This window comes from Colias philodice, chromosome 21, assembly GCF_061535455.1.
Source record: "Colias philodice isolate Cphi_HAF_F1 chromosome 21, ilColPhil1 Martin Lab GWU primary, whole genome shotgun sequence".
NCBI classification, from domain to species: Eukaryota; Metazoa; Arthropoda; class Insecta; order Lepidoptera; family Pieridae; genus Colias; species Colias philodice.
This window is the reverse complement of record NC_143106.1, coordinates 7623478-7647686: the sequence shown is the minus strand read 5'-3', so window position 1 is coordinate 7647686 and position 24209 is coordinate 7623478. Positions and strand designations below refer to the sequence as shown.

The 24209-nt window shown below is 36.2% G+C and overlaps 1 protein-coding gene across 1 annotated transcript in view; it reads right to left on the bottom strand.

Moving 5' to 3' along the window:
- The window catches only part of LOC149479059 (phosphatidylinositol-3,5-bisphosphate 3-phosphatase MTMR4), a 90957-nt gene extending 67222 nt beyond the window's left edge, over positions 1-23735 (bottom strand). The window contains exon 1 of the mRNA XM_089708823.1: positions 23568-23735. The gene's annotated coding sequence lies outside the window, so the exon portion shown is untranslated. The remainder of the gene's footprint in view (positions 1-23567) is intronic.
- Positions 23736-24209: the final 474 nt, after the last annotated feature.

Below are 24209 nucleotides of genomic sequence, written 5' to 3'. Positions count from 1 at the left end.
GTCTTTTGATAAGCTGCCGAAATATTTTAATAGACATCTTTTGTTTGATTGGAAAAATGCATCAGACGATCTGCATCGGACAAAAGAATTGGTGGACACCGATATGATATTTAAATAAAAAAAATTCTGATAAAAATTATCATTTATATGTTTTCCTTAACCTTGAAGGCTTGATTAAGATCACTGAAATCATACAAATGAAACCTTTTCTTTAACTTATGTATATTATATACTAGCTTACCGCCCGCGGCTTCGCCCGCTTTGTCTAAAACCTTATAAATTATATACTAAAACCATAGAAATCTAAATAACAAGACACTAGAAGTCGTAAGCGTGCGTGACCTTGTCGCCACTCAGGTGATGTTCACATCACCAGTGCATTCGTCACTGTTCAGTTGCTCTGGAGACGTATGAGTGTATACATGGTGTGTTTCAGCAATTCCCATTGCGGAAATTCTTCCACAAGTTGTAATTATACTTATAAAGGAATAATATTTCATCGGAAAATATTTTTTTTTAGAAATAATGCCGTTTTTCCTTAAAATTATAGAATATTTACAAGTATTACGAGTGTCACCATAGTAATCGAAATAACAATGAATGACACAGTCGACCATTCTTATTATCACGTTTGTTCGTATTGGAGCAAAAAGTCTCATATACTTAGGGATGTTATTCTAAAATAAACCGTAAATTCGTGCGTTAGGATACATATTCAAAAGCTTAATTTAATAGTTAAGTTAGTTTTCTCTAAAATCAAGCTGTCCAATAAAAGGCATAGTTTACTTGTGTGTACTGTTTAGCTCTCGGTTTGAATGTGTTGATTTTGGCGACAGCGGTTTTCATACGAATTATGACATTACAGCACTTCTATGTGTCTTGTTATTTAGATTTCTATGACTAAAACCTTCCTCTTGAATAGCTCTATCTATTAAAAAAAACCGCATCAAAATCTGTAGCGTAGTTTTAAAGATTTAAGCATACAAAAGGACATAGTGACAGAAAAGGCGACTTTGTTTTATACTATGTAATGATAATGATGATTATGTCTATTATAAAATATTGATCTCAGATTTTAAATAATGAGTACCCGGTGATATTCAGAAAAGATGATTCTACGTTTCTCTGAGCAGAAATTGCGTGGCCTAATTAAATCTGTACTAAATAAAAGACAATCGGAATTGCCAGCTATATGAACAGTTCCAAACAGAAACTAATTTCCATGCAAACGACGAATAAAAACCGCTTGAAAAGAACTCCAATCGTGATCGAGTCCCGTCGTTACACCAAAACATAACTTATTTAATATGGTGTAAACTATCAACAAACGAACCTAGCCAACTAGAAAACAAACAACCAAACAACCCATAGTAATTTCCACCTATTAATTCCAAGCATGAATTGCATCTTGCATTTAGTATGCGCTAGCAATCTCGACTGTCGCCATGGGACCGGACCGAAATAGCCTGGTCGCATCCGTATTTTAATGTTTTACACTCAACACACTTGTGGTCTTATTCGTTTTATAAATAATATTACATTTGTTATGTGTGCATGGATATTACAATTAAAATAAAATTGAGGTGGTAGTTGGTTTTATGCAACATTGAGGTAAAGGGCTAAATGGATTTCATTAGGGATAGAAATTGCAATGTAAATGGATCGAAAATTACGTGTTAAATCAAGATGCTAAGTTTTGTCTTGCGCGAAGAAAGTCACGTGCAAACGCAAAGATACTGATTTTTATCAACGTAATGGGTTTATGTAAAAAGCGATAATTCATTTCTTGTGATTATTGTAAAACATATTAAAATAAACACCTTCTCACCCACCTTTACCACCACAAAAACGTGTGTTATATTCTTTAAAAACTTCAATTTCAACTAATTTACAAACGACATATCAATATGAATTCGCGATGCGCCAAAAATACCCTCACGCAAGGGACGTACACGTACCCTTGCATGATGCATCGATGCGCGCACGCACCGAGTCAAGGCCGCATCTGGTCGCAGCAAGCGTACTGATGGTCTCTTATTTATTGCTACGATTAAAAGGGACCTTTGAAAGTGGAAATACTTACCATATAACACGCAATTACATTTACGGAACCACCATTTCGTACTTTCATAGTTTGCCACCGTCTTAACAAATAACAACGATAATAAGAAAAGTATTTTGTAAAGATGGTAAGAGTGGGATAATAGAAGTCTTCTGCGTCGAGTGAAGCACACAGAAGTAGAACCCGATTAAATTTCTCGTTCTTGCCTTGATGTGAATTATATCCAATACTATTCCATCCACTTAATCAATCAGATCCTAAAATTTGTCTGAGGCTAGTAAGTCCGTCGTAGTCTATATCTTAAATTTTACGCAAACTATAGGTTCACCTAAATTCATAATTCATAATTCTTTATTTACGTTATGTACGCAATGTAACTCAATATGTAACAATATATTATTGCAATACATGTATCCAATACTGCTAAAACAGGTTCTATATCATAAACAGGACAATGTGATCGTTAAGTAACTAGTCGTACATGTTAACTTAATAACTTAATTCTTCTTAATGATCTGATCGTTAAAAGGATGCAAATAAATTGGTCTTTGTTGTTAAATTATGTACTATAAGAGAATTGAGGTAAGGTTGTTTATAAGATTGAATATCTAGACGAACTGTGTATATTTGCAGAATGTCAACAAGATTTTTAATATTTTATTTACAGCTATATTAAGGTGCCAAATAACGTTATTTAGGAATCAGGTTAAATTAATCGAGGGGAACGCTTACAGAAGAAATAGGATATTACGTGTAATGGCACAGATTACTAAATACACCACGTAATTGGCGGGGGTAAGAAAAACCTTATCCAATCGAGATAGTTATTAGTTACCTACAAGTAATTGGCGGAGGTAAGAAAAACCCTATTCAAACGTGAGCTTTATTTACCTCACCTAACCTTATAAAAAGTACACAATCTTACAAATAATAAATTTTATAAGGGATAGGTCGTTATCGAATTGGCCCAGAATTCGTTTCAATAAAGTTTACGTAATTGCCAAATCGAGAAATATTTAATTCAAACGTTACATCAAGCAAGATATTTATTTTATTCCTGGTTTGTGTTTTGTTTTGCAATGTCACAATAACGATGATAATCTTTACTTCTTAATGAAAAATTACTGGGACCGTGCATTTAAAGAAATTTTCTTTATACGGTCGAAACTCGAAACAATAGAAACAAAGAGATTAAAAACTTTTCAAGATAAAGCGATACAGCTGCAAGTTTAATTATTTATTCAACTTAATTACCAGTTATGGAGTTAGTGACCAAAGATTTATTTTCAAGTTATACCAGATTAGACACACGCACGTAACGTTTATATTATGTGTAAGTAAATAATGTTAAAATATAATTTATAGCTGACGATAACGTAACATGAAATGGGAGTTAATTGATTAATCAAAGTTTATAACCACATCGTAATAAAATAAAAACTATATAATTAATTTAAATATGTTATTTTCTAGAAAAAATGAAAACCGCCCTCCCAACTAGCATGTATCACGCGACCATCCTAGAGTCCTTGATATTGTAACAAACACGTAAACAATGTCATTGATGTAGCATCATAGATACTGATCTAAATTAGTTTTGGAATGTTTCATGTTTGCGTATTAAATCGCCAATTTAGCGATATAGAGAGTGCTCTAGCACACAATAAAGTCGCTGCTTTGTGTCGTGACAGGCAGACAAACAATCATTTTTTCTCATTTTCAGTATCAATAAGGATAATTCAATTCAGAAAAGACTAGTCAAGCTATAATATAAATCTATCTGGCAACAATCCGGTGTCTCCAATCAAACGCAAGGCTGTGAGACAATGCACTTTTGTCCACATCACGCCGCGCTGCATCCGCTGTGATGCATGTGTTCTGACTTGTAAGTAGATTGGAGATATTAGGCTTATATATATTTTATATTCATTTGATATTTAAATTGTATTTAATCCCTACTAATATTACAAATGCTTAAGTTCCTAAGTATGCGAAGCCGCACGATAAAAGCTAGTTTAGATTACTTAGTTTTGATAGGAAAACGTAATTAGTTGTATCTAGATATTATAATAAATTAGATCGACAAATATAGAGCTGGTCTGATTTCCTGAAGGTAAAGTTCTCAACATTGAACATCTCCGTATTTATTCATAACTAGCGGTCCGCCCCGGCTTCGCCCGTGGTACATATTTACGTTTTCTCTACATAAAAACCATCCTCGTACTTCAAGGAATATAATAAAAAAAGAATTATCGAAATCGGTTCAGCCGTTCTCGAGTTATGCGCTTACCAACACATTTTGCGATTCATTTTTATATATAAGAAGACTAGCGGTCCGCCCCGGCTTCGCCCGTGGTACATATTTACGTTTTCTCTACATAAAAACCATCCTCGTACTTCAAGGAATATAATAAAAAAAGAATTATCGAAATCGGTTCAGCCGTTCTCGAGTTATGCGCTTACCAACACATTTTGCGATTCATTTTTATATACAGGGTGTACCAAAAAGTAGTGATGAACGGAAGCTGAGAGGTAGAGGACCTAGAGGGCTATCCGAATCACCCCCATGTATGTTATGCGATTTTTCGTATTTTCGGAGTTATGACGATTTTTTCAATTTTTCACCTATCGCCGAGTACGATGATATTTTCACTCATGCTGACGTCAATGATTGCGGAAGATGCTTGATTTTTTTTGTGTGCTAAGCTGAAAGATAGGCCAATTTAGTATGGTAACATTTACTATCGTTAGATCTTTGAATGGAATAAAAAAAAGAATTAAATGGCAAGAAAGATAAAATTACCCAGTATGTTCACCACTTCAAGGGCCCGTAAAAAAATAAAATCACATAAAAAAAGTTTTCCGTTTGACTTTTAAAAACTTGCTCTATCTATCAGATAGCTACCCTGAAAATTTCATTTTATTATTCAGAAGGCTTCAATCGAAAAATTTAAATCTAAATGTGGTAAGTGCACAAATTGAATTACCATGGTGATCATTAAAACCAATAAATAGGTGTTTAATTACCAGAAATTTTTAAAATAACCCCGCTGTTGCTCAATGCAAGTGCGACATCACCGTAAAAAGTTGTCTTTTAAATGTCTGAATGCCCTTTTATCATTTTTAATGGTTTCTTTTGCTACTATGAATTTCCGGGTTATTTCGTCTAAATTGTGGCATTCTCTCAAGTAGCCGAAGTCTTTTTAATATTCCCATTGAAACAAATCAATGGGGTTTAGGTTGAGGGACCGTGGAGGCCAGGCTTTAAGGCAGGCTTCATCGGCGCATGCGCAGGCTGCAACGACCAATCCATCTTTCAGGGTATCTTTGCCCTTTAGCCTGGCCTGCACGGTCCCCGGACATAAACCCTATTGATTTTTTTCCGTGGGGATACTACAAAGACGAGAGACTGCCACAATTTGAACGAAATAACCCGGAAATTCATAGTATCAGAAGAAACCATTAAAAATGAAAGGGCATTCAGACATTTAAAAGACAACTTTTTACGGTGATGTCGCACTTGCATTGAGCAACATCGGGGTTATTTTAAAAATTTCTGGTAATTTAAACACCTATTTATTGGTTTTAATGATCATCATGTTAATTCAATTTTTGCACTTACCACATTTAGATTTAAATTTTTCGATTGAAGCCGTCTGAATAATAAAATGAAATTTTCAGGGTAGCTATCTGATAGATAGAGCAAGTTTTTAAAAGTCAAACGGAAAACTTTTTTTATGTGATTTTATTTTTTTACGGGCCCTTGAAGTGGTGAACATACTGGGTAATTTTATCTTTCTTGCCATTTAATTCTTTTTTTTATTCCATTCAAAGATCTAACGATAGTAAATGTTACCATACTGAATTGGCCTATCTTTCAGCTTAGCACACAAAAAAAATCAAGCATCTTCGGCAATCATTGACGTCAGCATTAGTGAAAATATCATCGTACTCGGCGATAGGTGAAAAATTGAAAAAATCGTCATAACTCCGAAAATACGAAAAATCGCATAACATACATGGGGGTGATTCGGATAGCCCTCTAGGTCCTCTACCCCTCAGCTTCCGTTCATCACTACTTTTTGGTACACCCTGTATAAGAAGAAGAAGATTAATAATATTAATATGTAGGTACAATATGAACATGTATAACTAACTCAATAAATTATTATACATAGCATGTGGTTTAATAAAGTATTGGAACTTATGGAATGTATTATCAATGCTTTATCGATAGGTAATAATGATTTTATGAATATAATTGCATCTTAATGTCTGTCAGTATGAATGGAGCCTTATGTAGTGACGCCTTTCCGCGGCGCCTATAGGCGATTATAATTATATTAAATGTATGTACATAAAGTTATATTTATGCAATTAAACTAATTGATGTTTACTCCATTCAATATCCATAATTGCACGTGACTTGCATTTAGACTATATTATTAGTATGGAGTATTACTAAATTTAATAATAACTGTTAATATAGTAAGAATTCGTACATAAATACAATATACAAAATATGTAATAATCATATGAGCAAAGAAGGAAACAGCAAAAACACAAATTAATTTTAAACGTGATATTTTTCTATTACCTACAGGTTTAAAAATAGTTTCCAGAAATATGAAATAATAGCTACAAATACGAATGAGTATTAGATATACCGATCCCAAATAAATGGGAAAGAGACAAGGATAGAAGAAGAAGGAGAGCAACATCATCATCATCAACAATCAGCATCAGCTTATAATTATTGTCCATTATAGCTGATCACTGATAGACCTCTCTTATGGCACATCACTAATATAAGCCCGGTCTTTGACTTGTGACAAGAACATTAAGCAACATACATTATAATATTAATTGTTAAATTGTCAATCTGTACACAGAGAACCACAATTTATTTGCAATACCCCCCGCTTAACAAATCTCATATAGCCTAGCTAACCTAATAAGTAGACATCGGATTATATGCACTAACAAAATGCCAAAATATGCATGCAAATATGCACTAAAAAAGGCCGAAATATGCACTAAAAACGACTGATATACCTAAAATATGCACAATACAAAATCAAAAAAACCTTTATTATTTTATATATTTAAACCAAAGATTGTACAAATACAGTGAAATTTTCATGAAATTTAGTATAGTTTTTGTGCCAGTATACAATTAGGCATTTTTACCTAATTTTCGAGCGCAAATTTGTGACGTTTGTCACCCGCGAGCCCAGTGTTGCCACCTTAGACCTTTCCGGGCTAAATCTAGCCCTTTTTTCGAATTCAACCCATGTTTTAAGTTTTAGGGTAATCTAGCCCTATTTTGAATAGCTCAAAATTTACTTAAAATGGAGCCCATTTTTTAATTTTTCGCCATTTTACCATGCCAAAATAGGGTTTGTTTACTCGCTGAGCGTTCTGATTGGCTAATAAAGGTTAGTCGACCAATCAAAACTCCCGTTACTTAACGAAATATGCACTATTGGGGAAAAAGGCTAAAATATGCACTAACGCCGTAATTAGCGAGTTTTATGCATTTGCATATGCAAATATGCAAATGCATATAATCCGATGTCTACTAATAAGCGATCGGAAATGGAAAACATCTCAACAATGGTTCATCGCTTTAATATATGTAACCGGGTGGCCGATCCGACTGATTGCCTGTAATGTGCTTAATTCTTACCGACGATCATTCAAGAATTGCCTATTTCATGCTTCAGTGCCATCTGTCTGGCTAAGTTTGAACCTTTATAGATTGAAGTTATTGGATTTGTCATAATCACAGTAGAGGAAAAATGTTAAGATAATTCTTACTTTATTTAATAGAAGTAGCTTCGTAGTTTAAGTTCTTGGCGATCGTATGAACTATAGTGTTAAAACTATAGCCAACTTATTTTTATACCCTTAACTTCTACGTGAATTCGTCTACTTATATTTTGCAATAAGAATCTTGTTATTTAACAAACTAAGCAGTACAACTACAATCTTCATACTTTATGAAGTCTTGGTGAACCCAATACCAATTGCATTTAAAGATATGTTTGCTTGCTTATGTTTTAATTGTGATAACGAACTTCAAATCGACAGTCTACATCAAAACTTTTACTTTTCATGTATGGTTAGGGAGCCAGGTGCAAATTTGGTTAACTATTTCCTCTCAAGAGATAATTCGTCAGCCGCATGAGAGTATAGTATTATAAAGCCTCGTGAACGTCAGCTGGCGCTCGGTTGGGGGGGTGAGCGGTTGTAGCCTCCCACGCACATAGGAAAAAAAATACATTGATTCATTCATTTCCTCTCAGCTAAAAATTTGTCAAATTGTAGCTAACCCAATATCTCAACGAAAAAAAATAGTCAGCTGGTTACAACATGGTGTATTATACGTCAGCTGGTGTCTCGAACATGAAAGTTAAATTTAAAGAAAAATTTATTTTCCGTTATTTCCTCTCAAACAAAAATTTACCTGATGATAGCTTATATGTAACTGTGGATAAATATATGTCAGCTGGCTGTATCTTGGTGGAAAAACCGTCAGCTGATACGGGAGGCTACAACCGCTCTTCCCCCCAACCAAGCTCCAGCTGACGTTCACGAGGCTTCATAATACTATACTTTGATGCATTTTACTAATTACCGCTTGAGAGGAACTTGGTCATAAAATCTGCTGCTGGCTCCCGGACCAGTAGATTTCAATTATGAAATGTACAAGACATCGTATATTCCTAAAGAGATAACTCTCTGATGTGGTCAATATACCCAGCATTCTATTTAAAACAGAGTGGCAACCAAGAATAACCATAGTTATGAAAGAATATCACAAATAGCTTTCATAATTACCGGCAAAGAGCTAGCATACCTAACACATTACTAAGACTTGTTTACATGGCTGCAAATAGAACTATAGGGTCAGGGACCTTAGATTCTAGATCAATTATTATTAATCAGAGTCGATAGCTACGTCATATGTTTTGCTACGTGATACGGTGTTTGTATATTCAGCAAATCAGTGCACTTCTAGTGTGAACTATTCAAGGTTCATTTGTAAGAGAAATTCTTATCATTAGGTACCTACGGCAGAAATATTACAACAAGATAAAAATAAAAAAATAAAATAATCGCTCCTTGCCGATTTCGGCTCCAGCGACTGCTATATTGTGTCGTCGTTACGGTGGGTCAACAATGCAATGCCCTGTCGTGCGCTCGGAGAATGGAGATGGCTTATGTAGTTAATTTTAGCGAGGAATGTGCGGTCACATTTAGGGCAGGTCAAAACACCTCCTTGATAATTATAATAAATTACCACAGGTGGTCGGGATTTGAGCTCATCGCGTTTGGCAACAACAAGATAGTAAAGGAATGGTTAAGTGGTTCAATCGGCAAGAAGTATATTAAGCAGATGCTATTTCAAAGGTGTAAAGTGAAACCCCAAGCCAAAAAAGTTTAGCCAGTGACGACAATATGAAATTACTATGAATTGCTGTGCCTACCGAATCTATCTAACAATGCTGACCTTTCGATATTTTCTAAATAAGTTATCGAACCTATTACATGTAATGTACACAGCTATGCACAGTAAAATTTTCAAGTATGAAAGGTATAAAAGCCTGAGCCTTAAAAATAAAAAAAAAAATAAAAGATCAATACAAAAATATTGTCGCGTGATCAATTCATATTACTCCTGAATTGTATCAAGGTAAAGGTTCAATAAACTATCGGCCTATAGGTGCAAAATAGAGTCCGACATTATAATTATTGTTTCCCTTATAATTTACGAGTAGCTTAAAACAATGTAATGGTAAATTGCGAAATGTTACTAACCACTGGTATTCGGGTCAAGAAAGTAAAATTTACATGGGCGGCGGTTGCGTAATTTCTTAGAAGTATTTTGTTGACTGGCTTTGTTTTAAGAAATAATGGCTAAACAGTAAACAATTTAAATGTAAACAGTATCCATTGTGTTTTGTTTGGTTTGGGGAAAAACAAATGTCTGAAAAAAATTGTCTTCCAGGAAATGATATTCGATGGCAGTAGCTACAATTCAAATACATACATATAATAAAGTTAGACGGCGGGTGAAACCGCGTGTACAGCTAGTAAATAATGAACGGGAGCCACAACCAGTTTCGAATGAATGCAGTAATTTTATTCACCTCTTTTTATGCTTATGATTTACGTACAGAATTTACCGCCAATTAGAGTGCACGCTCTCTCCATTATAATATAATTGCTGTTGGTGTTAATTAAATGGCGATTGTGCATACTATCCCACGATTTGTCTGTTTTTCAACAATATGAATCACTCCTGTCTATGTTATGGAAGGGAAATTTGTTTAAAAAAATTAAGTGCTTCATAAATGATTATAAACAAAACATATTTGTGTTTATGTACATTTTCTACACAGATTAGTTTTTTTTTATATTATGTGTATCTTTATTTTAATTAACTTTTACTTCGACACTGAATAAATGTCTTTTGACCCTCTTCTAAATGGCCAGTGTTGGGCAAGTAGAGGCCATCACGATAGTGATTGACATCCAGCCTCATCCGTATTTCAAATTGGGATAAGCAGAACTTTTACGACAAATTGTGATGATTTTTTATAGATTGTTATATAACAAGAATAAACAGGTACAAAAAAAAAACCGCGAAACATATGCCATCTACAAACCAATAATTTTGCATCGAAAACGAGCGAAAATGAATATCAATATAACGTCTTATATCATGAATCAGAAATACCTTTCTGAACTAGGGAATCCAATCCCGCAAACGCGGGATCCTGCTAATGCGGGATCCCGCACCTTTTTTGCGGGATCAAAAATGCGGGATTACTCATGCGGGATCCCGCACGTTCGCGGGATTGAAAAAAAGTAAGAAAAATAGTTTCAGACGATGATCGGAACTATATAGTCCGTGTGTTCCAAAGCTAGAAGGTCTAAAAGAACTATAGGTGTGGGGTGCGTGATAATGGATATCAATTACACTAGGTACAGTACCTTTGGGTGATGCACAAATAACCACACACTCACAGTTTTAACGTTTATTGCTCCACGTAGAAGGAGAGAGACAATTATCAGATACAAGCAACACTTTGGGCATGAAAATACAAGAACAAAAAGACACTGACTAGATGCGCATTCGGTAACTAAGATCGAACTGTTAATTTTACAATTGTGTAGAAACTTGAAGAAATATTCCGATCTACCCGCTGGGACCGTGATAATTTCGTCGCGGCACGCATACTACGCGAATACCGCGACTCCGTCATAAAATAATAAATATTATAATTATTTTGTATGAGTGTAATGCATGTCTGTATTTTTTTGTGTTTTGTGTAATGAATGTTTAGTGTTATAATTAAATACGAATATAAATATGAAATAAAATATTTAAATACTTGTTGTGTGTAATATATACGTATGATAAAATACATACACTAAAATATCGTGTGTTAGCCACATCACTCCCCTCCAGAGACCGGGTTAAGGGCGATAAAAGTCTGGAAAGTGAACTCTCCTCCCAGAGCGAGTGGTATATGCCACAGGAGCACTGGGAAGAGGTAGGGGAGGATCGGGAGGTGGAAGAGCGGGAGAAGGAAGGATTTCGGTAGGAGACGACAGTAAGTAGGCTGGCTTAAGGCGGTCTATGCTAACTGTCGTTGACTTTCCTTTTAATTTAATTTTGAAAAATTTGTGATCTCTTGAAATGACCTCATGTGGCCCTGTGTATGCGGGTTGTAAAGAGCCGCGCAGTGCGTCTTCCCTAAGGAATACGTGACCACATGAGGCTAAATCTTTGTAGATGAATATGTTTTTCTTACCATGATGTTGAGTTGGTACTGGTCGAATATTCCTGGCGAAATTTGTCAACCGAGCTGATAAGTCGGTGATATCGGTAGTATAAGACGAAGTGTCGTGACCAAAAAATTCACCTGGTAGGCGAAGTGGTTCACCGAAAACCAGCTCGGCTGAGGAGGAGTGCAGATCCTCTTTCACAGCACTTCTTATGCCGAGAAGCACGAGAGGTAGTGTTTCTACCCAATTTGCGTCAGCGTGACAGGTAATTGCAGCTTTCAATTGTCTGTGGAAGCGCTCCACCAAGCCGTTGCACTGCGGGTGATATGCGGTTGTCTTACGGTGATCGAAACCGATAGACTTAGCGAGCTGCTGGAATAGGGCCGATTGAAATTGTGCACCGCGGTCGGTAACGACGTCGGTTGGACAACCATAACGGGCTACCCAGCAGGACACAAAAGCTTTCGCGACAGTTTCTGCGGTGATGTCGGTAAGTGGTACAGCTTCCGGCCATCGCGTGAAGCGATCGACGGCTGTTAGGCAATACCGATAATCACCGCAAGGTGGTAAAGGGCCGATTAGGTCTATATGAACATGTTTGAATCGCGCTGAAGGTAAAGCGAGCGTACCAATAGGTGACGCGACATGCCTGTTTACCTTCGAGCGCTGACAGGTCAAACATGCCTTAGACCATTCGCGGCAGTCCTTCCGCATTAAAGGCCAGACAAACCTCTGTGCAACGAGCTTGGCTGATGAATTTGCGCCTGGGTGACTCAATGAGTGCAGACAATTGAAAACCTGCTGACGCAGTTGTGTAGGGACGAAAGGTCTGGGAGTCGGTGTACTGACGTCGCAGTACAGTTGAGTACGACTTCCAGGTACATTCATCCGTTTTAGGCGAAGAGATGATTCACCTTTGAGATGCGCAGTGAGCTCAGGATCTGAAGCTTGCAACTTTGCCATCTCTTCTAAATCGACAGGCCTCTGCAGTTCACATACGCGCGATAAAGTATCAGCGACGACATTATTTGCACCTGATATGTGCTGTATGTCGGTTGTGAACTGCGAGATGTAGTCGAGGTGTCTATACTGACGCGGCGTGCAGTTACTTTTCCTCTCGTGGAAAGCGTAACATAACGGCTTGTGGTCAGTATAGATCGTGAAGTGGTTGGCCTCTAGCATGTGTCGGAAGTACCTTATGCTCTCGTAGATGGCAAGGAGCTCTCGATCGTATGGTGAGTATTTTACCTGTGACGGGCTCAACTTGCGCGAGAAGAATGCGAGCGGCTGCCAATCATCATCCTTAAGCTGTTGTAGGACTCCACCTATCGCTGTATCTGAAGCGTCAGTGACGAGTCCTAATTTAGCTTCACAGGCAGGATGAGCGAGCAGGGCTGCTTCGCAAAGGCTTTTCTTACAGTCCTGGAATGACTGCAGCGAATTTCCTTCTATGACCACGGGATGAGAACCTTTGACGGAACCTACGAGCAAAGCGTTTAAAGGTGCTTGAATTTTGGCAGCATTGGGCAAGAAACGTCGATAAAAATTAACCATGCCCAAGAATCTTCGAAGCTCTCGAACAGTTCTTGGGACAGGAAAATCGGCGATGGCTTGCACCTTGCTGTCCAAAGGTTTGGTTCCCTTTTCAGAGATTTCGTAGCCTAGAAATGTTACCTTAGGAGCGCCGAAGACACACTTGGCTGTGTTAATAAGAACACCATAATCTCTCATACGGGTAAAGAGTTGGCGCAGGTGGTCTTCGTGCTCTTGTGCTGATCTGCTGAATATCAGGAAGTCATCAAGATAAGGATAACAGAAATCTAGGCCTCGCGTCAATTCATCGACAAATCTCTGAAAAGTTTGACCTGCGTTGCGAAGTCCGAAGGTCATAAAAGGAAACTCGTACAAACCGAAGGGTGTGGTGATCGCTGTCTTCGGGATATCGCCTTCAAAAACAGGAATCTGGTTGTAGGCCTTAACTAAATCGATGACAGAGAAGATAGTACAACCAGACAGACAGTGTGAAAAGTCCTGTATGTGCCTGATTGGATACTTATCTGGTATCGTTCTTGCGTTGAGAAGTCTGTAGTCACCGCATGGACGCCATCCATTGTCCTTCTTCGATGCGAGGTGAAGCGGAGACGACCACGGGCTGTCAGATGGGCGGGCTGTTCCGTTTGCTATCATAGCCTCGAATTCCTGCTTTGCAATTTTAAGTTTGTCGGGAGCCAAGCGTCTAGGGGAACAGGAAACAGGAGGGCCAGGAGTTGTGCGAATGTGGTGTGTAGTGTTGTGTTTGACAATACCTGGAGTACCAGCGGGGCGTGTTAGTTCCGGGTATTGCGCTAAAATTTTATGATAATTACTATCACCACAAGTTACAACCTTAACACTAGAAATATTACAATTAATTGAATTACAATTTATTGCTGAGCTGCTGACATTGGTTAAGCCATCGATCAATTGTTTTTTACTTACGTCAACAATAATTTGGTAGTGTGAAAGGAAATCTACACCAATAATGGCTTTGGTGACGTCAGCTACAACAAAACGCCATGGAAAAACGCGACGTAAGCCTAAGTTGAGGTTTAATTGAATGTAACCGTAAGTATCGATGACGGAACCATTGGCAGCACACAGTTGGTAATTAGTTTTACATCGTTTTTCAGACACAGCACTTATAGGGAAAACACAAATATCACTACCGGTATCTATTAGATATTCAACATTAAGAGTGGGGTCTGTTATGAAAAGACGACCGGGGGAAATGGGGCAGGCGTTAGTCGCCATCACTGAGTGTCGTACGCGTTTCGTGTCGTGCGATGCCTTGAAGTCGCATGGCTTAATGCATCTGTTAGCCTTTGTGCCATGTTTATTATGATACCAGCAGATAGGGTAACGCCGGTAATTAGAGTGGGACCGTCGAGAAGAAGACCGTTGACGGCGATGGGGAGAGGGATCTCTGCGCACACGGGGACCGGGTCGGGAACTGCTTACTTGGGTGGATAGCGCGCTCGCCTGGCGCGTCAGCTCCACCACCTGGCGTGCCAAGTCGTCCATTGCCGAAGATGACGATGAAGAAGTCGCTGCAACATGAGTAGTGGGAGCCGCGATCTCGTACACGCGGTCAGCCAGCTCAGCCAGGGCGTCCAGGGACAGCGTAGGTTGTGACGCAACGATCGGCTGCAATCCAGCAGGTAATCGGCTGGTCCAGATCGTCTTTAAGAAATCTTCTGGAATTTCGGGACCAGCTAGATGCTGCAAATGCCGCAGGAATTGTGACGGCTTGCGTAATCCCAGCTGCTCGTGCATCAACAGCTGTTTCACTTTATTATCTCTAGACACGGATAATCTTTTTATTAATTCCGATTTTAATTTAATATAATCAGCAGGGCCGGTAAGGATGTCTTCGACCTCGACCGCATACTGTCGATCTAATATGGCCAGAATGTGATAAAACTTGGTAGCATTGTCAGTAATGTTCATAATAGCAAATTGTCCTTCGACTTGTGCAAACCATATTGCAGGTTTTTCAGGCCAGAAAGGTGGGATCCGTAAATTAACGGATGGTTGCTGGGCGGGCGACACGTGCGGCGGTCGTTCCGCCATTTTGACGCACCTTCGCGGTTGAGTATTAACTCGATCAGCGTTTTCGGAATCACTTGCACTGGACATAGTTTTTATATATATAGTGTTCAGAGGGGTCACCAATTTGTGGGGTGCGTGATAATGGATATCAATTACACTAGGTACAGTACCTTTGGGTGATGCACAAATAACCACACACTCACAGTTTTAACGTTTATTGCTCCACGTAGAAGGAGAGAGACAATTATCAGATACAAGCAACACTTTGGGCATGAAAATACAAGAACAAAAAGACACTGACTAGATGCGCATTCGGTAACTAAGATCGAACTGTTAATTTTACAATTGTGTAGAAACTTGAAGAAATATTCCGATCTACCCGCTGGGACCGTGATAATTTCGTCGCGGCACGCATACTACGCGAATACCGCGACTCCGTCATAAAATAATAAATATTATAATTATTTTGTATGAGTGTAATGCATGTCTGTATTTTTTTGTGTTTTGTGTAATGAATGTTTAGTGTTATAATTAAATACGAATATAAATATGAAATAAAATATTTAAATACTTGTTGTGTGTAATATATACGTATGATAAAATACATACACTAAAATATCGTGTGTTAGCCACATAGGTACACCTGCATTTGAGGTATGGAAGGCATATCCGAATGTCACACGAGGATTTGAAGCACTTTACAGTGGAAAATATGCAGACAGTGAAATTGAAAAGTTTGTGATTACAATGCATGATGGGTAAGGACGGTCACGATATTTTAAGGATACTCTCTGGATAAGAGTACTTATATTTTTTTATAATTATTATAAGTACATGTTTGTTTTTCACATTGTACCCCGCTGTGACAGTAAATGAGGGTCGCAAACAAATTTTTAACAAAAACGGACAGGCAAATCGAAAATTTGCCTCCCACAGAAGCTGCCCTTAAACAACACACCTTAAGGGCAGTTTTACAGGCTGTATAATATATTTAGGGACCTAAAATAAATCAAAATATGCCTTGCCCATCTGAAATAAAAAGAAAAGAGAAGCTTTGAATTGATAAGATGTCGGTGCGTGAAATCTTGCAATTCCAGATTGAAGTGTTTTATACGCCAGCTCAAATGTACCTAATTATGTAATTGTGGAGGTGGTTGTCATTATTATTAATACAAAAACGTTCTATTATTATATATCTTTATTTTTAACAATGTTACCTGACTTCATTTATAATTTAAAGATGATTAAAAATCACACTAATATTATAAAGACGAAAGGGTGTGTGTATCAGTTAACCAGGTCCTACCAGACAGGATAACATGGTATAGGACAAATAAGTACGAAACACTCGATGGGCGAGTCAGACTCGCACTTGACTGGTTTTTGTTTTATGTTATTGCTTATTTTTCGGGTCTATTAGCCGTCCCCTACGCTGCGCTGACGAACGTTCCTGTACTTTCTATAATTTATTTCACATTGAAAATGGTAAGATATATGTTACATGTTAATGTTTTTATAATCTGCATGAAATGGCCTTTCAGACAGTATTTTTTTATAAACCAAGTTTGATACAAAAATATAAAAATATACTGGTTTGTTTGGATTTTGCCACTGCCAAAAGTTTATTATTTTATAGATTGTGACATATTTTGCTACGGAACCTTAAAAAACTGGTATGGGAAATGAATCGGACATCATCTAGTTACCTGATAACGACACCAAACTCGACTCAAAGGGCCAAATGAATCCGCCAGAATTTTTTTTCCGAGCGCCGGGCGCTCTGTTCTATAACCCCCCCTCCCTCCCTTCTGCCGGGGAGTAGACACTGGCTACCAGGCGATTTGGGCTTAGGTGGACGAGAACAACATTCGAACCAAATTTCATTGCTTTACTCAAAAATGTATACCTTTCCATACAAGCATGCCCATAACAAAACGGACTAATAATCGGACGGAACGGAACGTAATCAATGTCAGTTCCAGTACTCTATGACTGGGGATTTCCCTACGGCGCACGGGGCTTTGCGCGTACTGAATGGGTGGCAGAGTCTAGATCTGCTGTGCGTGTACCCACTCGAGATAATTCAACTGATTTGATAGTGACACTTTTTGAATGTGGAGGGAATAGGGGGAAGTATTTGGAAGCTGTTTATACTTATGTGAAGTCAATTCCGCCTACAAGTGTGGAAGCCGAGCGTGATTTTTCCGCCTCTGGCTATTTATGCAACAAGATAAGATCAAATCTAAAAGATGAAACGTAAGATACTTTATCATTTCTTCGAAAGTATTTAAAAAAAAGCTGATTTTAAATGCCTCTAAAACCAATGAATATGTTCTATTTTAAATAAAATTCTAAATATGAAACGTGAAATATTGTGAATATTGTATTGTCTTAAACATCATTATATTTAATCTTCTTCTTATATATAAAAATGAATCGCAAAATGTGTTGGTAAGCGCATAACTCGAGAACGGCTGAACCGATTTCGATAATTCTTTTTTTATTTTATTCCTTGAAGTACGAGGATGGTTTTTATGTAGAGAAAACGTAAATATGTACCACGGGCGAAGCCGGGGCGGACCGCTAGTTTCTAATATAAGTGATAACTTTGCTTCATGTTGATAAGAATAATTAAAAATATTTGTGTGTATTTTCTTTCTTTAAATTACATGAAACAAAAATAATAATAATTAAAATCAATCCCGCAAATCCCGCGGGATCCGCGGGATTGATGATCTTAATCCCGCAGGCTTGCGGGATCGCGATTTTGATGCGGGATTGGATTCTCTATTCTGAACGCATCTCTGAATTCTCACTATAAAAGGCTTTATGAAAAACCGGTATAATAAAGATTCTTATACGAAATGACAGTACATTTATCGACATAGTTATATGGTTTATATTTATTACTACTTCCTTTCAGAAATTGAACTGTCTGTTTGCATGATAAAGTATTCATTTATTTTTATTTTATATTGAAGGTTTTTCAGTAAATTGGTCGTTTGGTATTCGATTCATTTACATATTTTGTAAGTATGTTTGTCATCTTGTAGTATTATAAACATGAAGAAAGAAGTTGATGAAACGAGTAAATAAATTATTATTAATAACTAGCGGTCCGCCCCGGCTTCGCCCGTGGTACATATTTATGTTTTCTCTACATAAGAGCCATCCTGGTACTTCAAGGAATATAATAAAAAAAGAATTATCGAAATCGGTCCACCCGTTCTCGAGTTATGCGCTTACCAACACATTTTGCGATTCATTTTTAGGGTTCCGTAGCCAAAATGGCAAAAACGGAACCCTTATAGTTTCGTCATGTCCGTCTGTCCGTCTGTCCGTCTGTCCGTCTGTCACAGCCGATTTACTCGGAAACTATAAGTACTACAGTGATGAAATTTGATGGGAATATGTGTTGTATGAACCGCTACAAAAATATGACACTAAATAGTAAAAAAAAGAATTGGGGGTGGGGCCCCCCATACATGTAACTGAGGGATGAAATTTTTTTTTTCGATGTACATACCCGTGTGGGGTATCAATGGAAAGGTCTTTTAAAATGATATAAAGTTTTCTAAAAAACATTTTTCTTAAAGTGAACGGTTTTTGAGATATCAGCTCTCAAAGTCGTAAAAAGTATGTCCCCCCCCCTCTATTTTTATAACTACGGGGTATAAAATTCTAAAAAAAATAGAGGTGATGCATGCTAATTAACTCTTTCAACGATTTTTGGTTTGATCAAAGTATCTCTTATAGTTTTTGAGATAGGTTGATTTAACTGTAATTTATTATATTTGCTGCTACGGAACCCTTTGTGCGCGAGCCCGACTCGCACTTGGCCGGTTTTATTATATTATAGATTGTTGGTTATAATAATTCGTAAAATAGATGAATAATCAAATTAACGAGATTTTAGTGATAAAACTCATAGTACAACATGATGAAAAACGAAAAATCTGTATAACATTCAAAATAAGCTTTAAAAATAATTTTCAAAACATGTTTAAAAAGAATCAAGGTCCTCGTACTCACATAATATACATGCAATTAGAGGCCTGGCGCCGGCTTTTACAAATAAATGTGCGCTAAATCTAGCCGACTGTAGCTTTATTTAGTTGTTACGATTATAGGGTAGGTACTTAAGTCTATTTTTGGTATAAAAAGTGGCATTTATTATAATTTGTGCAAAAAAACATTAAAATAATACCGTCAATCCGAGTACCGTTATGTATTACACGTATTTTATGTGATCGTGCAATATTTGTTTAAATATTTTATAACATCTAGCTACAGATGGGTATAAAGTATAAACTATAAAGTATCTTTTCAAGCAAGATTCTGCTGTGCGTAGAAGAAACTTAATTTAGGTATATATGTAGGTAATAAAGCCTATGCATTTGCGCCATACACACATGGGAGTTTTTACTGTATTAATTATTACGATGTATTTTCATTTCATGTTTATTTATTGACTCTTCAATTCAACAGTTTATTGCAATAATATTCGCCAATATCGCTGAAATGATTACTTATTAACTTGTCAAGGTTCTACCATATGGAAATACCATAACATGTAAACCATATTTCAATTAGAGAGATACAGAGGCTGGCCGGTTTTATAAAAATACTAGTGGTCCGCCCCGGCTTCGCCCGTGGTACATATTTCGCAATAAAAGGTAGCCTATGTCCTTTCTAGGGTATCAAAACATCTCCATACCAAATTTCATGCAAATTGGTTCAGTAGTTTAGGCGTGATTGAGTAACAGACAGACAGACAGACAGAGTTACTTTCGCATTTATAATATTAGTATGGATTTTAAATGCACCGTGTGCTAAATTAAGCCTGGGATATATTTAACTGACCGCAAAACAAATATTTTGTTTACATTTAACTTGACGGTGATAAAATACGCGGTTTGTTTGTTTACATTGCATTTTTTTTTGTTTAAAATTTACACAATCTAATTAGATTATTATTTACCTTTTATTCACACAAATTAAACGAATATGAAATGTGAATAATATGTATAAATAAATAGGCTAACATTTAAGGTGTCGTTAGATAGGTATCACCAGTTCTTTCTTTTACATTCATTCGTGACTCGAATGTGTACCTAATGCAACTACCCCATACACCATGGGTAATAAGGAAAATCTCTCTATACGTGATCAAGATAATAATTCACTATTCATCATAATATAAAAAAAACCCCAAGGGCCAAGACTCGTACGAAACGCACATCCATAAGATTAAAAGTCTTCTGCGAATGAGTTTCGACTTTCGACTATATTATGCCCTTGTACACATCTATTATAACGCGTCCGCGTTAAAATGTAGAAGCCCTTCTAGCTAACATTGAGAGACACCACACAAAAAAAAAACATCTATTATAAGTCTCTAGAACTTAATTATCGTCGAATTAATGTCAATAATTGATTTTCAATTACGGCACTAATATACAATAATATACTAGACCTATTCATTGATGTCTGATGATAACTTCATTAACTGTTCAAAACAAAAGATATAATTCTATATCGGTTTGTTTAAAGATTTTTTATGTATCCATAGATAAAAAGCATAAACAGATAACATTGAGAGGTCAAATCGCCTCTCATGACGAGTTATAATTTTGTCTTCGTAAATACATACTAATTATCTTACAAAGTTGGATTATACAGCCGTATCAACTAAGGTCTAAGATTAACATTTTCAAAACATAAGGTGCCTAAGTAACCTCTTGGTTTATTGATTTATTTCTCAACTTCATAGTTTCCACAATTATTACTGTAAAAAACGAACCGCGGATTTAAAATCGAAATTTACTCATGACACCACCATGGTCAAAAATATTAACCTAGTCACAATGCAATCCGACAATATCAATTTCACAACAAACCACAAAGCATAAAAAACGCGCTAATCACAATGTGGTAATAGCAAAAAGCAGAAATTCGATATTCCCTACATCGAGGAACAAATAACATGACATCCAGACGCCCTTGAGACGTGACCTTGTTGCGCCCAAGGACGGGCATTACGCAGATTGGCCGCGGCACCTTTGTTGATATTTTATCTGGTTATATGTAGCGATAGTGTTAGGATAGTGTTTACTGTTTACATATGAAACGATTGTGTGTGTTATCCTTTACTGGAATCGCATTATTATTGGTCTATTCAATTTCGTCCCCCTTTATTAAACACATAATAAATTATTTTTCATCTCCTATGAATATGTAAACTAACAGTCCGCCCCGGATTTTCCCGTCATACATATAAAGCATATAACACTCAGTGATCGCATACATCCAACAGTGAAAGAATTTTTTAAATTGCTACTAAAAAGTAAACTTTAGTTTTATATTATTAGTATCAATTTGATTAAGCTAAATAGTCAATAAGTTACACTAATTAAAAATGATTTCAGAACTGGACAAAATTTAAAAGGGCTCAACCAGAAGGCACGCTTTCGAATAAAAAAAAATAATCATCAAAATGAGTAAAAAACTTGGGAACCTCTTCCTTTTTTTTGCAGTGAAACAATATATAAAGAAACCTAGGATCCCAATAGTACAGATTAAAATTGTACATTAAAATTTCCAATTAAATGTTTGGTATGCTTATTTGTTGTTTATTTAATCCTACATTAAGAACAAGAACAACTAAACGACTTGATAAGACAGCTTTTTATTGCAATATTTTATTTGGTATAAAATTATTATACTGTACATATTTAGATGTCAATACAATAAATTAAACAAAATAGGTAGGTAAATAATGCAATCTTATATCATCATATTTTGAAAGTTAATAGAAACAACCTTTTCAATTGCCAATTAATAACTGCTTTATTGTCATTTCTATACGAAACAAATTGACAATAACAATTAAATTAAACAAATGGAAACACTTAAAAATATCATCTATACAACTTTCCCATTATAAAAGGTCATGAGCCAAGGACTCAGAAAAATTAAACATCTGTTTATTTGTTATGACGGCATCTGATAGTTCAATTGATTCTAATATAAACAATTCAGTTTATTATTTGTATAAACTAGCTGTACCTTGCGGTTTTACCCACATTGCTCCACTCCTATTAGTCTTAACGTGATGATATATGTCTGTCTCGATAGATGGACTCTCTAACCATGTAATTTTTAAAATCAGACCCATGGTTCCTGAGATTAGCGTGTTCTCGTGAGACAAGTAAACTTAGTTTTATAATATTAGTACATAGATACTACTGAATGTTGTAAGTATTAATTATCTTCAGATAACATAACCCCTGTTTATTTAATACAAAGAAATAATCACCATTTCAAATTTATACATAATAATAATTTAAGGATTTGTTATTTTTGTTTCTGTGTCCAACAGACTGCATTGCTGTAAAAGATTTTAACTTATAGACACTATAACTCTGAAAATCTTAGTAATCCATCAGGCCCCGGAATCACAGACACAATAGAAAATCTATTGTGTCGCGGTCGGATCTGACCGTTCGGGGCTCAATGGGTTAAAGTAAGTAGGAATTTTCTAAAATTTTAAATTTATGTATAAACAATGATAATATTTTATGCTACATCATACATCTGATTGTTTTAACATTTGTGACAATACAATTGATAGTTTTATATTATCATTATCACCTGTTTGATTTTTGGGGTCTACTTGGCTTCAAATTATTGTACAATAGAGAACTAATTACATCATTAAATAAGGATATATTATCTTGAAATTAGGAGGTAGGATATGAAACTGCACATGTTTTATGCTCTACCCTCACATACATATTATGTTTGCAACAACTTGGTTTTGGGCTATTAACTTCCGCGTTTACACGAATTATGATAAACAAAGGCAGTAAACTTGAAAACAGGTGACAACGTAGAATGACACGATTTTTATTCAAATTCCATTAACAGAGTTGAAAATATGAGTTTGTTGAGTTTTGTTTGCAGCGAGTTGGGTAAATAAACTTAATAATGGTATTTATTTACGATCAAGACACGATACACGAATCTCAACTCAAGGTTGATAAAGATTTTGTACAATTGGTGCAAAGATTGTCATTACTCAATAAGGATAAAACGAATGCGCAATAACACTTACCTCCTTGTACTCCGCTGGTATCGGGAACAAGCGAGGAAATCCAAGAAACTAATTTGACTATACGTAAATTAATCACTGAGAATTACTACATTTAATTTTCTTATCACTTTTAAAAGCAAAACCATCGGACGGAACAAGAGAAAACATCAGGGCTGCCAGTAACGTAACAATTCTGTCATGTTACGCAAAATGTCAATGAAATATTTTATTTTTAAAGCACAGTTTTAAATTAATGATTCATTGATGGATATTAAAACATTATAGTGTAAAATACTGTAATGTAAAAAGTTAGGAATAATTTAGTCACCCTCGCTCTTGATCGTAAGTCACTCGCCTTAGAAATGAACATTTTAGAACGTAGAAATTATATTAAGGTCTGTGCTTCTTTGAAATAATTAATAAATTCGTATAGCGATATGTATAAAATATTATGAATTAAAACTTTGATAATATAATTTATAAACCTTATTTTTCATTCATGAACGAATAAAACTATGATGAAATCTGGCAACAATCATCTCAGCTGTTATTTGCTATGTAATGTGGTAATATCCGAACTCACTAGTCACCATAGAGCTAGTCACCATCTAGTGCCATCTAGTCACTCAGAGCCTCTCGTGTAGTATATTCCTGTGGTATATT